Below are 15843 nucleotides of genomic sequence, written 5' to 3' on the forward strand. Positions count from 1 at the left end.
GGAGGTTGTGCTCTCTTCCCTATACTTTGAAGTTTGTATCACAGAAATCATTCAAGAGAGGAAAGAACAAGTGCTCATCACCTCTAAAAAAACCTGATATATTTACTCAACTACAAATATGATTTATGCAAAAGTTCAAATCTATGGTTAATTTGCAGTACAGAATGACCTGGAAAGAGTTGAATTTTTTTTGTTCTCATGGCTGTCTTCAAAAAGATAGAAGTTATTCTCATCTAAAATACAGCACCCCAACAAGTTTGTAAACTTCTGAGTCATTGTTCCCCTAAAGCACATGCTACTCCAAATCAGTTTTCAGCAGCGTTTTAAAAGTTGCCCCAACCCAAACATTTCTGGTGATAAAGTCAGTTGTTTTTGAAAATTAGCTTCAAATATACTATATCCTAGGGTCTTGCATTGTAGACACATGATAAAATATGTGAAACCTTCACAGATATTTTATTCTGAAATTCCTTCTTAATACAGCAAATGCCAAATTTCAAGTAGCCTCCTCCCTCCCCACCAGCTTCCTGTGGGGAACTCATAGCAGCTCTGTCCTTAGTCTCCTTCCATTCAAGCCTTATCTCTGCACAACGTCAGCAAACAGAAATTCCCAGTGGATGATCCATAAATCTACCATTTTGGCTCTTGGCTTGCCTTCTACTGTCCCCATTAAACCCTCTTCCTCCAACACTAACATCCCACTTGTAGTCCTTCTCCCTCTTCCTCCTACATGAGATGTCTTGCTCAAGACCAGAATGAGTAAAATAGATAACATCTTCCCCTGTCTCAGCTCTCCATATCCTCCTGTAATCACACTGGACAATATAATTGTCATGCAAACCACAACATGTATGACATTTTCAAGTCAGATAGTCTCTCAAATCCCAGTTATGTGTCAGTTCAGTGGATTTGTTCTACATAACCTCTCCACGATATAGCTTTCCCTATCCATTCACACAGCTCGTGCTCCTGGCCAAAGCTCTCATCACTACACCGTCACAGACATCTTCTCTATACTTGATACACACAATCTTGCCTGTTGCAAAGTTTGTTTCCCTTTGTCATTCACTTTAACCACATCGCTCCTCTTTGCCTTTGGAGCATCCAATATAATTTGTTCTCACTTCTAAGGCTCTTTACTGCTCATCTCACACCTGATGTATTTTCTCACTTTTTATGGTGATGTCAGCTCTTCCAATAATGCCAGCTTCCGCTATCTACTGGCTACACATTTCCAAGCAGAGTCCACTAAAATATGCTTTGTTGAGATGCCTCCAAAAATACTTTTTTTCTCAATGTGCTGAAAACCATTGCTTATCGTGCTGGTCAACACTGTCTCATCATTCCCTTGTACTCCTCCAATCTGTCCATAGCCATCTGTTACCTCTTACTTCATACTCCTTTGGTTGCTTTCCTAAACGGCTTACATACATCTCTGTTTTGTGTCCCAAAAAAGAGAGGGCCCTTAGTCATGATTCAGGATCCTATATACTAAGGCTGGTAAATACTATTGGTAGTCTATAAGATTTCATACATAGGAATAAGGAAACGAGGACTACTGTGTTTGAGACACTGAGAAGCAACCAAATGATAACGGTGCCAAAAGGCAAGACTGTTTCTGTTGATGTTCTCCTCAAAGTCAACCAAATAGTTTTCTTGGTGACATGAAAAGAAACACATCCCTGAAATTCAGACCAGAGCAAGAAAGGTACGCGATAGCTATATTGTACATACAAAGTATTTTATAAAATACATACACCGTACACATATACCCACATATATACACATATTTTTGTGGCTACATCTACATATATAATCTCAGAAAAACAAAACCGGATTTATTTAAAGTATACTCTTGCTTTACATTTCAGCATATATCTTTTAAAGATGGCAACACATTTTCAAATCTCAGAAAGCGCAAAATCATCCTTACATTTAGTATCATTTCAGATAAGCTTAGTTCCAGCTCAAGGATAGACCAGCAGTGATTCACCACTTATGAACCAGCAGAAATTGTAGGGAGGTGAAAGAAATTTATACCACAATTTCATACCTGACTAATTTTAAAACATTCTTAACCAGATTAAGTCTCATTAATTGCCAACTTGGCAGGCCTTTCTTAAGGCAAGTAGTTTAATGGCTGGTAAAGGACCTTACGAGAGTTACCAGACCTGATTTTTATCTGCTTGCAAATGACGAGCAGGCAATATGATCTTTAACTTCACCTTACTATCTCATTTTTGACAATCATGTCTTACACCTGTGTATATATGTAGGTCTTCTTCCCTCACTGTCAGGCTGCATTGAACATGCCACAGTCTGAGCCCAGGTCACTAAGCAAGAACGGCATATGCTACCAACATAAATTACATTTAACTGCACAAGGGCATGCATGCAGAGTGCAAGACAGCATACACTTAATTGGCTGTGTAAGACACTTTGAGTTTAACTCTTTATGAAGTAAATTCTCGCTCTACGAGGTGCTAGGAAGCCTTCCCATCTCCCCTTGTTAGCTCCTTCCAAGCCACTATTCTATGTACAAGAGAAGGGGGAAGAAGGTGGCAAAATGGCAAGCGTCTAAGGGAGATGGGAAGTCTGGAACAATAACGGAAACTAAAAGAGAGAGAATAGGAACAAAATGCTGGCAGGTTTCTCTCCCAGGAGAACATCCAGCACAGAGCAAGACTGAAATACTAGGCTAAATCCTGCACTAAAATCCTTTAATGTTGTAGAGGTTACAGGTCGCTTTCTGCCATGGTGTGCACTGCATGCCTGTACCTAACACATGTATGCCCAAATGAACTACTATGAAATATTCAAAACACTGCTCCAAAACTACATAACCAACACATATAAGGGCCTCTGGCCATACACATGCATCCTCAGCATTTACAGACCTACTCAAACAGGCAGGTAGTTGTTTCACTTCCCTGTGTTTTACTGGAATCCCAAGAGAACATCAGAAGGCAAACCGCTTTCAGGCATAAAGTGTTTCATTTTGTTAAATCATTGCCATTGTGTTAAGCGCTGTTTTTTGGTATAAAGTACCTCAGCCACATTTACAAACAGAAAACAGAGATCAAATATATGTATTCTCAACATTGGTGATGATATCAAAGTAGCAAGGTACAGGCACAGGAAGAAGAATACTGAAGTTCAATTTATTTTGAATTAAATTACTTTGCCAATCTCTGAAATTCATACAGCAAAGTACTCTGCTCCACCAAGTATATATCTAGATATGAAGTGGTTAAACATATTGGAAAGCATGACATTTAAGATTATTGTCTAGTAAAAAGATGACCTTTATGGAACAGTTACACAACAGAAGGTAGAGTTACTGAACAGGAAAAAAAAAAGCATTTTTTACCATACAATAGCAATGTAATTAATAACACACATTACTAGCATTTACAAAAGAGAAGCGAATAGTTGAATTTGTACCATTCATTTTAACATGCTGTTTTCTTTAAAGAAGAATCAAAACTGGAGATAAACTGCATTTAATGGCAAACATTTCAGCTATTGAAAATGACAGCGAAATAAAGCATGCCAAGGTTTTTTTTAAAAAAAAAAGTCACCGAGTCAGAGAAAAATCTACATTCAAGTATTAACAGTTCAACACAAATCCACAACAGCATGCAACTAAGCAAATCAAAGGTAATGACAAATACTACATCTGACACGCTGTCCTCAACTAACCCTATTATGCCCAAGGACTATAGCATGCATAATATATAAGATCACACATATGAGATCACACACATTCTTGGACATTAATGTAATCACCAAAAAAAAATGAGCTGAATAGTTAATTATAAGACACAATTTTCAACTTTAACTCCTGCTTTGCTTTTCTGAGTTTAGGCAAAGCTGCAATGTTGGTTATAGCTACTTTTTCTGGCTACAATTTCATTGGAGAACAGAATAAAAGAAAAAAAAGAGAAAAACAACACTGTGAACATGCAACAAAAAAGTGTTCAGCTGGAATTAACAGTGGGTTTGTGGACTTTCATTTAATATTGAGTGGATTCACAACAGATAGATGCACAGAAAAGACAACAAGATGCTAAGATGGATGTATTTTGGAGGAGGTTTCTGGAAGACATGCAAATCTACTCAGTAGACAAATGGGACCCAACAGTTTGGTTTCAGAACCCTCACAACTCCTTATTCTCCAATTTAAGCACAGGACTGTTTCTGTACAGAGTACCCTTTGCTATGAAACAGGTAAGAAAGCCTGCCAGTGAGGACTCAGGAAATCACCATCCTAAGCAGAAAGAAATGTTTGTGGCAGAGACTGGAACTGCCTGTGCCCACTCCTCCCAGCTGAACTACAGAAGCATCAGGTTGCTCTATTGAAGGTCTTCGATAAACCCTGATCACCAAGGCATCATGAAAATACTCAGCTGCCAGCTTAAAAACTTGCTAAAATGCAACTTCATGTGAAGGTCATTCTGGCCAAAAGATTGTATGTTTAAAAATGGTCTAAAATCTCTAATAGGACCTTATCATATACACTTGAGGTAGCTTGCAACCTGAGATACATCATCAGTGAGAGTGTCTAGAACCAGCAATCAGCCTACAAGTTTGCTGAACTGAGCTCCAAGTCATACCAAGCCCATAAATAAAAGAACATGAATTTATTAATCCTTTGATCTTCTCACAAAAGCAGGTTTGAGCTGTGGTCTTCCCAGAAACCCAACAACAACAAAAGAAAATCCCAGTCCACTCTATAGATACATTTCCTCCTGACACTTCATTATGAAGACCCTAGCAAGGGCATTAGGTATCTTTTGTAAGGTAATATGTAGACAAGCCCTGAGAATCTCAGATTCAGGAGGCCAGAAGTAAGAATCTAGGGGTGGTCCTGGGCTTGTCTCCAGGCAAGGTCTGCTGGGCTTCCTCTCCCCTCATCCCTCCTTCTAATGCTCTAGCTGTGGTAGAAGAAACATTTCTAAATAACTGAATCCACACATCTGGCTTTCACCAGCTTCCCACTGAACCCACAGCTACGAACCACATTGGTCAAAGTAGCTAATTCTCCAGATTCTTTCCTAACATTTCATAGACAGTTTTTTCTTTCTTTGTGCATCACAGCAGCATTTTCAAAGCTACACCAACTAAGTGGAGGAAAGACTATGTTCACCAACCCTAGCAGTCACTAACACATTACATTTGCAATCAGTCATATAGCAGTGGCAGAAGCTGCAACGTTTCTTAACTCCCCTAGACAAAGGCGCATAAAAAGAGGGCAAGATGAACTTTCCCTGGCACAGCCTCTCTCAGGAAAATGCTGCTTCCAGGTTGAGGAAACCTAAGCTGAGTGTTGAGAAACAACACAGCTTGCATTTCACTTCTCCCTTGGCAGCTGTATATTGAGGCCAAAATGAATTTGGAAGACTGGGAGGTAAATGATGGAGATGGGAGACACACTGCAGAATAACCTCCTCTAGATATCTCTGTGGACCTTACCTCAAAACTGTGGTGGGAGGGAGGAAATTCTCTTTCAATATGGAGAAATGTGTTCCTCTAAAAGGTTTCTACTCTCCCCTCCGGCAGTCACGCTTGGTCAGTAGCTACCCAGCCTAGTGCTGGAGCTGTTCTCTGAAAGAAATCATTTGCAGTAAAGAAAATGTCATGGCCACCAGTCTCAAAATTCGCAACAACTTTAACTACCTACAGAATTGGTGGGGAGACACCAGGGAGAGGCTTCTGATTCTCCTGAGATTGCTGATGTGCCATGAGATGGTTCTTGTGACCAACACCATGAATCACTGTTCATAAAGATAGGTTGTTTCTCAACAGCATGCTTACCACACCAGGTTCGCTCATATTTACACAGTCTAGACACATCCATGAGTGCTAGCATTTCCAGACTGCCCCCTGCCCTGCCACCCCACCCCCCAAAAAAAACCAACCAAACCACAAAGCTCACAACTGTTATCCTTTTATCAGGATGGCTATACATACAACCACTCACTTTTAGAATACGTAATTTATCCTTCCAAATTTTAGTGGAACCATTGGCTAGGCTTTTGGATACATGAAAAAAAAACCAAACCAAAACAATATTCTGGATTCTACTTGATATTCACATCTACGCTGGGCAGCCACAGAATGACATATGAGCATGTCTGCAAAGCTGAGAAGGAAATTGTGCAGCCTTGTAAAATTAGCAGCTGCTGACCCATAATTAATTTGCAATAGCAGTATTTTTCAACCTCATTAATGAAGTAGGATATAGAAATACAAGATACTGTGCAAAAAAAATGTTAAATACAGCAAAGGCAGCTTCCTAAGCAAATTATCGGGGCCCTGTTATGGATGCCCTGTCTAGAAACTTTGCAACAGACTGAAAGAACGGAAATGAAAACTTGTGTTATGAAGCCTGGTAGATTTTCATTACTGCCTGTGTACATCCTTTCAGCAGTAACTTACTAAAAGGGCATTTTATTATAAGCTGATGGGTCATTTTGTGAAACTGTGGCACTTTAGTCAAAAAATCACTCACTGAAGAAACAGCATGAGTAATAGAGCCACTTACCACACAAATAAATACATGCAGATTTTTTCTGTAGTAACTAACCACATCACAGAATAGTTCAAACTTTATTTGCATATATACAGTATCACATTTTAAAATGTTCACAGAATCACAGAATGGTAGGGATTGGAAGGGACATCCTGTCCAACTCCCCTGATTGAGCAGGGACACAGGAGTGCGTCCAGGTGGGTTTTGAATGTCTCCAGGGAAGGGACTCCACAGCCTCCCTGGGCAGCCTGTTCCACTTCTCTGGCACCCTCACAGGAAAGAAGTTTTTCCTCATATTGAGGTGGAACTTCTTGTGTTCCAACTTGTGCCCATTGCCCCTTGGCCTGTCACTGGGCACTATTGAAAAGAGCCTGGTCCCATCGTCCTAACACCCACCCTTTAGATATTTATAGGTATTTATGAAATTCCCCCTCAGTCTTTTCTTCTCCAGGCTGAACAAACCCAAGTCTTTCAGCCTTTCCTCATATGGGAGATGCTCCAAACATGTTGCTCATGTTTGTGCTGGTTGATCACAAGTACCTATAAGTGTAGGATTTTTGACTGACTTTTCTTTAGGGGGGTGAACAGTACTGTCAGGAGCCATCATTATTAATTGCAGAAGTTTAAGTCTCTGAATTTACAATCATTAATAGCTCTGGGCATCAAAAGTTGGAAGTACTGCACGTCTGCTGTAAACCTTGAAAAGTGATTGACTTCTTATATAAATTGCCTCATGAAGACTGCAGAACATGGCGGGATTGCATTCACATACTCACTACTAGTACTGCCCTTCTCCACACAACTCCACAAGCTGCTTCTGTACACTGATGTCTCTTTGGTACCGTTCCTGCTATTTTCTATCTATGCAAGGACAGCTTCTCTGTCCTTTTGCCTCTTCATGGAAGGATTTCTTTCCTTTCTGCACTGGGTCTGGCTGGGCTGGAGTTAACTCTCCCCACAGCAGCCCTGACAGTGCTGCACTTTGCCAAGAGGTTTGGAGGGAAGAGCTGACCCCGAATGACCAAAGAGATATCCCGTATCATATGATGTCATGCTCAGCAATAAAAGTTAAGAGAAGGGAGGAAGAGCAGGGCCATTCATTATTAAGGCATTCATCTTCTGAAGCAGCTGCTATCCGTACTGGGGTTCTGCTTCCCCCAAAAGTGGCTGGACGTCGCCTGCTGACAGAAAGCAGAGAATACATCTTTTTGCTTTGCTTCCACATGCAGCCTTTGCCTTTCTTCATTAGGCTGCCTTGATCTCAACCCACGAATTTTTAATCTCATTCTTTAACCTTGTCCTGCTGAGGAGGGGGCATGAGAGAGCGGCTGGGTGGGCACCTGGGTGACAGCCAAGGTCAACCCACCACAACTTTCCTTTCCTCTGTCTTTACAGAGGAGATTACAGGCCAGGAAGGGTCCTCCTGTAATATCCCCAAGAGGCCACAAAACATTTAATCAGTTGGATCTTCTCCTCTTGTCTCGGAGATACATCACACATTTTACAGTTGATAATGTTATCTCCCCTGTGTGCTCTGGATGTTAAGTGTAAAGGCTGAGGAAAAGGGCAAACAGCTGCTGTACTGATGCCAGTGGCAGCACTGATAAAGCACTGCTTTTCTAAACGGTGCTGGAAGACTCATTACTTTGCTCTCCATATTGCATACACTTGGAGATCCTAAGACATGGCCTACTTTACCTTTGTGTTGCCTACAGTCCGTTTTAAGCCTATGACATTAGTGACAGACAGGTAGGCTAATACCTTGTGTACTTTTATGACAGTCCTCTGGCAGCACGTGTCACCAAGAAACAAGGAACTTGTTCAAAGATTTTACCAAACAGACCAGATATGTATCTATGGATATGATTCCATAGAGATTATGAAAGTATTGATAGCTGATACAGGTTGCTTGGAGAAACCTGCATCTTGTAAGATTCATGCTGTATTTATGCCAGGAGTATAATTATTAATAATACACTGGTTATTAATAATATGCCTTATTATCTCAATGTATTTTAAAAAAAAAATCTGACAATGGATAATGTCGCTCACAATCAGGTGATCAAATTTGGCTCTGATTGATGATTCAAAATTATGTTTTTTAACAATTTTGACCATAATCATGGTCCCTTCAAAGAAAAAAAATTGGCAACTGTGGTACCATAGTCTGACCTTGTGAAATAGGAGGGATGGGTTTCTCAGCAGGGAGAGGGTTGGGATGCAAAATGAGATTAAAAGAGGAAGTTTCATAGAGAGTATCTGAAATCTGGAAGGAAACAATTGTCACTGTGCTGAAATTGCCCGGCACAGATGTGTCACTTGAAGAATGCAGAAGTTAGGAAGAGTAGAAGGGCCCTAGGAACAAAAATAAAACCAACTTGTAGTTTCTTTCTCTGCAAAAAGGCAGTTTACCCTGGGTACTTGAAACAAAATTTTGTTAGTCGTCTCCATACAGCCCTACTGCATTATCAGGAGTAAGGGCTTTACTTGCAGTAGTGCAGCGCCGATGTATTGCGTACCTGCTGGGTATCAGGCTCTCTCTGTTCCCCAAAGCGGAGCCAGAGGAACTCTTGGCTTTTCCATGACACAAGAATCTCATATTCTGTTGGATGGTGGAAAGCACACCTTTAGTGCTTTCATAGCACGAACAACACGCTGATCTTTACTAGTGCCTCCTTAGTAAAAGTTCTTGCCAGCTCCCGAAAGAGGTTAAGGTCTTGGAGATTTAGCAGGGACCACTAAGCCTCTGCTCTGCTCAGTGTGGCTATTACATGCCAACATAAGTCTGCAATACCAGGTGCATCTTTTTCACTTCCTCAATGAAGGAAATTTGTTGCAAGAAATAAATCTTCCCCTGCGTGAACATGGCATTCCTGAGTGAAGCACTGAAGAAAAGAAAAATCCTTGGTACACTGTGTTTTTCAGTTGTAAGACGTCAGACAAAACCGATAAAAATACAATTAAAATGCCGCGAATTCCATCACAATGTGTAGGAAACGTCGCTTTTGCAAACATTACTTAGGGCTCTCTGTATAAATTCCTGGCTAATGCACAGCAGTTTGCTTTCTTTTGTTATTTTCTTTCTCTTCCCTCTTCATTGTGGTCTCTTTTTTCCCCACACCTCATATATGGATATTTTTATTCCCTGAGATCTATTAAATGTTTGCCTTGATTTTCAGTGTTCCTATTTTGTTTCTTCTCCTTTCTCCCTGAACAACACAACTCTTCCTTATTTTTTAATGTCTTTGCTTCTTGAAACACCCAGAGCCCCTACTAAGAGGAGCTCCAACCTATTTGTGAAATGGAAGCAACATCACCAGCAATTCTCTGCTGAAATTAATAAAGCTTCCCTAGAGACAAAAGGAGATGGGGGTGGGGAATCACCTTTTCAGAAGAAAATTTTCAGTAATTAGTGAGAAAGTTTAATGGGCAATATTATAACTTAATAGTTACACCAGATAGCTAGTAAAATATAGTATCATATATTAGAAACTCTTATTAGCTAGTGCGATTTACTAACAAAAAAAAACCCTGATCGCTACGGATGAACCTCCAAATTTAAGCAGCAAGATTTTGTTGTTCTTCTGCTGCTGTCAGCGGTGGACAGAAGGAACATCAGCTGTAAAACGGACCACACACAGCATCTTTCCAACTGCCAGTTTCATGCCACCGGGAGACCTCGCTTCCCTCTAACCTTTTTCCTATTAGTTTGGTTAAAAGAAAATACACCCCTACTTTAGTAAGCCACACTCTGGTAATAATGAATTTCAGAGACAAGTGAGGGTCTGTACACCTATTGCTTAGAAACTCCTATTCATTCCTCTAACTCTGAAACCAGACTCAAGTTCAGCAGAATTGCCTCTGTGCTTAAAATAACTGTACATGTGTTTATAGACCTGAACTGTGTAGTGCTTTCAGGATAATCAAAAATGATGTACAGCAAATCTTTTCCACACTTATTTAAGGAAAAGTGCTAAGTGAAAAGACAAAGCCCAAGCTGCAATAAGAACAAATTGACCAATATAAAGTGATACAAATCTTTAAATTGAGGGCATATGAAAGAGGGAATGCATAAAAATGAATGAAGAAAGAATCACCCTGGAAACAAAATTATTTCAACTACAGTTTATTTTGACCCCTTTACGATGCATAGAAATTATTAAAAAAAAAAACAAAAAACAAACAAACAAAAAACAAACCCTTGCAAATCGCCAGCTAAAGAAAGTTATATCAAAGGACTTTTTCCATCCCTACTAAGTGATCAAAACCATGTTTGTAACACAGCACCGTTTCTGTTAATTTAAAAGAAAAACTTCATTAAAATAGTAATGATAATATTCTAATTGAGGTGCATTAGAGCATCTTTTTAATCTTTTTAAATAGAAAGTGAGTATCAAATAGCCTTCTACTAAAACAATAGCTACCTTTGTAAATATATTCTGTACATCTTGGGCTGAACCCAAGATGGCAAGAGCTGTCAATGGGCCTATTTTAACTAAGTTTGCAGCACTTTAAATGAGATCGTGTTCCTCCTGGTGCATGTTCAAATTCATATCTCTACACTTGGACACCTCACTTGTCAATAGTGGTCAGAAATATCTTTTCTTCATTACTACTTGACAGAATTTCACCTGCCCCACCCAAATGCAGACCGACTACAGCGATCCATCCCACTGACACCTCCTTAATGTTTCCTACTTGTGGTTGACAATGGCAGCTACAGCCTGTGAAACATGCAGCTGTACGTCTCCAAATGGGAGCTAGTGGATATGGAGTGAGTAAAAATATATGTATTTTTTATAATTTTTTATATATAAAAATCATCTTTGTGTTGCATGCTTTAAAATTGTTCTAGAACTAGTAGAGAATTAGGTCTGACTATCCTGTCAGAAAATGTCTTCACACAGCACTAAACCCAGTGTTGGTCACACTGATAAAACAGCTTAAAATACCTAACCTCAAATTGTTTTGCTGTGGAAGTTCTACTGAGGACAGCCAGAAAATCCAAGCATAGCATTCCCTTCATCAAGAAGCAACAGGAGATACTTATTTGTCATAACGGAAGCCACAATCTCATAATTAGAAAGTTCACTTCTGCAACTGATCTCTCGGTGAGGAAACATGATGAGCACATAATGGTTTCTGCATAGAGAGCAGAAAGAACGGCCCTAAAGCAGGAGCCTTGCGTACGCACCATCTAGACTAACATGCTAAAGGCATATGTATAGACAGACCTCATCTGCTACAAATGCATGTGAGCAAGCTGCAGTCTGAACTCCAGCCATAAATCACATGTAAAGCTACACTATTCTATGTAAAGCCCCTTGAATCTAAGCCAGCAGAGAAATCTAGAGCTCGCTTTTAACCACCGACATAGATGTGTTCGTGCCAGCCAGCCCAAATCAGTAACTGGCAGTCAATAGCCTACAACAGCTGACATTTCTTCCTTTCTCTCTTAAGTGGTTTGCAAAGACACACTTGTGGGCAAGCCACTGCAACAAGCCAGACTGCACCAAATGGAAACATATACAATGATGGTAAGATCCATCGTCACAAGACACACTTGTAATCGTGGAAGGAAAACTCAATGGAAATGGGCATTTGTGACCAGTGTCCATGAGGACTCCCAAGACCACCCACAAAATGAACACCCTCTGGGTGAACAGCGGGCTAAGTCAGAAAGCAGAGGGGAGGGGTGAGATGAGATCGAAAGAAACTCCCTCTCTCTCTGCCAAGCCCTCTACTTGTTTTAACAAATGAGCCATTAGCATCTCCAAATTATCTGGCCCGAGCTACAGCCAGCTCCCTTTCATCCAAGCCCAGGCCCCAGCCAAACATTAGGAAATTACCAGCTGTGTCCAGTGTGAAGGCAGCAGGCCTGAATATCACCAGCACCACAGCATCAATGAATCCCAAGCTGCACTCTCCTTCACCCCCTTTGTCTATACATTAAACGCATGTGGCCGTGGAAAGGAACCTACTTACATGACCCACTCACTACAAAGCCTGAAGGGAAATTATTACCAACTGAGATTCCTCTGAAGGAACTGGGAAGCAGAAAGAAACAGAGATTCTCAACTATAACTCTACATACCCTTGCAAGAACTGTAGAAGCACACTGAAGGAGAGATCTGCATTACCCCTTGAATTATCGTGAACATTAGCATGGTCTTTTCTAAGAGAAGTCCACAAAATAGGGAAGAACGGTCTCTACGGTTGCGCTGCACAGAGGTGTAAACTTGTCTAACACAGAACAAAGAAATGAAACTTCCCACATACTGACAGATATCTCACTGTCACTTCTTAATCTCTTTGTCCCAGAAAGATAAAGTAGACAGGAAAATTAATTCTAACAGTACATTAGTTTACCTGTTAACTAAGTGATAGTAATAACCAGTGAGGCGTATAAGAAATTCTTTTTCCAAAGGCCAAAAAAAATTGAATGTGAAAGTAGATCCTTTTGCACTTCTTAAGCTTCTGCTCTCTTAGAAAGCCGCTTAGTTTGACATCTTGGTCAGACCTCATCTACATTAAATGTGGTGACTTCTTACATTGCAGGAAACTAAGAGGAAATAAATGGGCATACTCATAAACAGTGCAGTATTCCAACTGAGAACCTCAGATTTTCTAAGTTACAAGGCAGTCAACATTACTTAGCTGTAAAGTGGTATACCTTTTATGACACTGCAGACTACATAGGACCCAGGGCAAAAGAAGCCCTCACATTAAAAACAATCAGATTAGCATAATAAGAGCAGAAAGCAAAGCTGCAGGAACATTTGGGAAGCTTTTAATTTTTTTTTTTTCTTTAAAGCTTTTCAACTCCTCCAGCCAAAGTAAACATATCACAGATTAGTTCTCAGAAGTGCCTTCAGCCAAAAAGTAAGTTATTGTAATTTGGGGAATGATACTGGGAGCTAAAGTAAGCTTTAATAGCCTCTGTGGCATATAATAGATATGGGGGGCTCAGAACACAGACTGAAGCAAGCACATGTTAAAGTTTTCAGACCTAATAAAGAGATTAAAAATATGGTAAGCTAGCTAGAATACCACTAGTGCATACTCCTGTTACTGCCATTGTGGAATTAAGGATGTATTTTGCTAGTTTTCACTCACACAATTCCTGTTGTAGAAGAGGCCCCACACAAAACACAGCCCCCTTTGAACCCACTCAACTCTCTCCTTGTTGCTGAACCAACATCAAAATGAGACATGTCAGCATACTGGGATGCTCATCACGGGCAGGCAGCGTCCTATCATCTACAAACATTCACAAAATTACAAGCCCCAGCCATTGGAAAACAGCGGCTTCTTTACAGAGAGATTTACAGCAGGGGAAAACAAGAAAAAGCGCTCTCAAATTCATTTTAGTTTGGAACAGAGCTTAATATTTCATTTCTTAATATTGATTCATAAAGAGATTTTCTCATTCTGCTTCTTAACAATGCACCAGAATGGCTGTGCAGGACTAGACTGATATCCCACTGTCAGAAATCAAACAACAAAGGAAAATACGCAGATAAAGCAGCCACAGAATAACGTGACTACTCAAAGTTAAGAGGAAACTCCTTTTAGATGTTACACCTTCAGCCACCATGCAAGCCTGATCCTGGTGGTTCTCTGATCTCAGGGCATCCCTGTCTCCCAGCCCACCCCCCTGGGTCCTGGACCTCACCCAAGTGAGCTACCCGTGAGCGTGGGGCAGGCTGACGCCATCAGCCCCATGCTGCCTCTTTCAGACTTCTACACTTCTCCCAGGCCAGCGGAAAAGATGAGCCTGATTCCCAGAAAGGGTCTGTTCTGCCTGTGACTAGGATAGCAGAAACTCCTACGAGATATAAAGTACACAGTAGAAGGTGTTCACTCAGCTCCAATTATGTGAGAATGGCCTTCAAAGTCATTCCTGTGTATCTTATCAGTGTAAGATGTATCCCAGAGACAATTTTCTGCACCTGAAATTAAGGTAGTTGAACCTATACCCACCTCCTAGCTGCCTACATTCATCAAAGAGTTCTGGACCAGCAGTACATGTTTTCTTACCCATTTATTTTTCTTATGATTTTCTCTAACGAACTTTAAATTACTCAAAAATAACTTTGAGTTGATTTAATGCCTGCTAGCAAATACAAAGGAGGCCAGACACTTTAGAGGAAAGAGGTAGCAGAGTCTGAACTTGTGGACACAAGCTGCTTGGAGTCCATCTCAGGGAGGTCCTCCAGAGACACCAGGGCCTACAAATGTTACTAACTTGCAGTGAAACAATTTCCAGTTCCCATACCTGATATTACTTAAGAGGAACGGAAAGATACGTGAGAAGCACATGCTTTGATCACACATCAATAACATTATGCTCAGTGAACTTCACACGCTAAAGTAATGCTTATTCTGTGTTTTATGCAGTGATTATATGAATTAATTGTTAATCATATATGAGTACTGCCCAGAGTGCATTTATATTTAGTGAATAATGTTCTTCAATAAAATATTAGTAGTTAAATGATCAAAAGTGTAATTTGCTTAACTTTATTATAAGTTGCTAATGAGCTTCTTTTAAAAAATTCCGACTGCAATATGAAATATATGCACAGTACCGATCCCTCCGTAGAGTTACACCCAAATTCTTAACTGCACACCTAGCAAAGGTACCCTCTTTTTTTCATTTATTCCCCTCCACAGTGCACCTTTGAGTGCACTCAAGACGTAATTTACCTCTCTAGACTGTAACAAATCAGTGACACGTCTTTCCTCGCTCTTTCTCAAAATGGAGTTGTCATCCCTTCCATTGGAGTCGGGCAGACCTAAAGCACCTAAACATGAGCATATCATCCTTCAGCCCGTAAAGTCACTCTCCAAAGTAACCTAGCAAGTTTACAGGGTAGTAGTCACTTCACCATTCAGGTCTCAGCTGTCTGCTCTGTACCTTCAAAGATTGTCAGAAAGCCTGAATTAATTACAGCCACTCCCTTTTCTTTCTTGCTTCTACTTGCAATAGGCCCTGGATAGTCAGCATTTCTTCTAGACCCCCACCTGTTCCTTTTGTCACCATAGCTGGAGGTTGATCATTAGCTCATTAGATCATTAGCTACCTCAGTTGTATAGGTAGTGCATCTATTTTCAAATTATTGCATGACAGTATATAGTTGGTGAAAAAAGGCTAGAAAGAAGCTATTCTTCATCCCCGCCTCACACTATCAAAAGAGACTGCACTTAAATGTTGTTCCCAGCTGAAGGACTTGAACTGAGTATGCAACCACCCTAGGCTCTTCTTTGTCCAGTCAATACAGAGAAATACGTATCTTCAGAAGATC

The 15843-nt window shown here is 40.4% G+C and overlaps 1 protein-coding gene across 8 annotated transcripts in view; it reads right to left on the minus strand.

Moving 5' to 3' along the window:
- The window catches only part of ENOX1 (ecto-NOX disulfide-thiol exchanger 1), a 378888-nt gene that overhangs the window by 339616 nt on the left and 23429 nt on the right, over positions 1 to 15843 (minus strand). The window lies entirely within an intron of this gene.

This window comes from Phalacrocorax carbo, chromosome 1 (genome assembly GCF_963921805.1).
Source record: "Phalacrocorax carbo chromosome 1, bPhaCar2.1, whole genome shotgun sequence".
Lineage (NCBI taxonomy): Eukaryota > Metazoa > Chordata > Aves > Suliformes > Phalacrocoracidae > Phalacrocorax > Phalacrocorax carbo.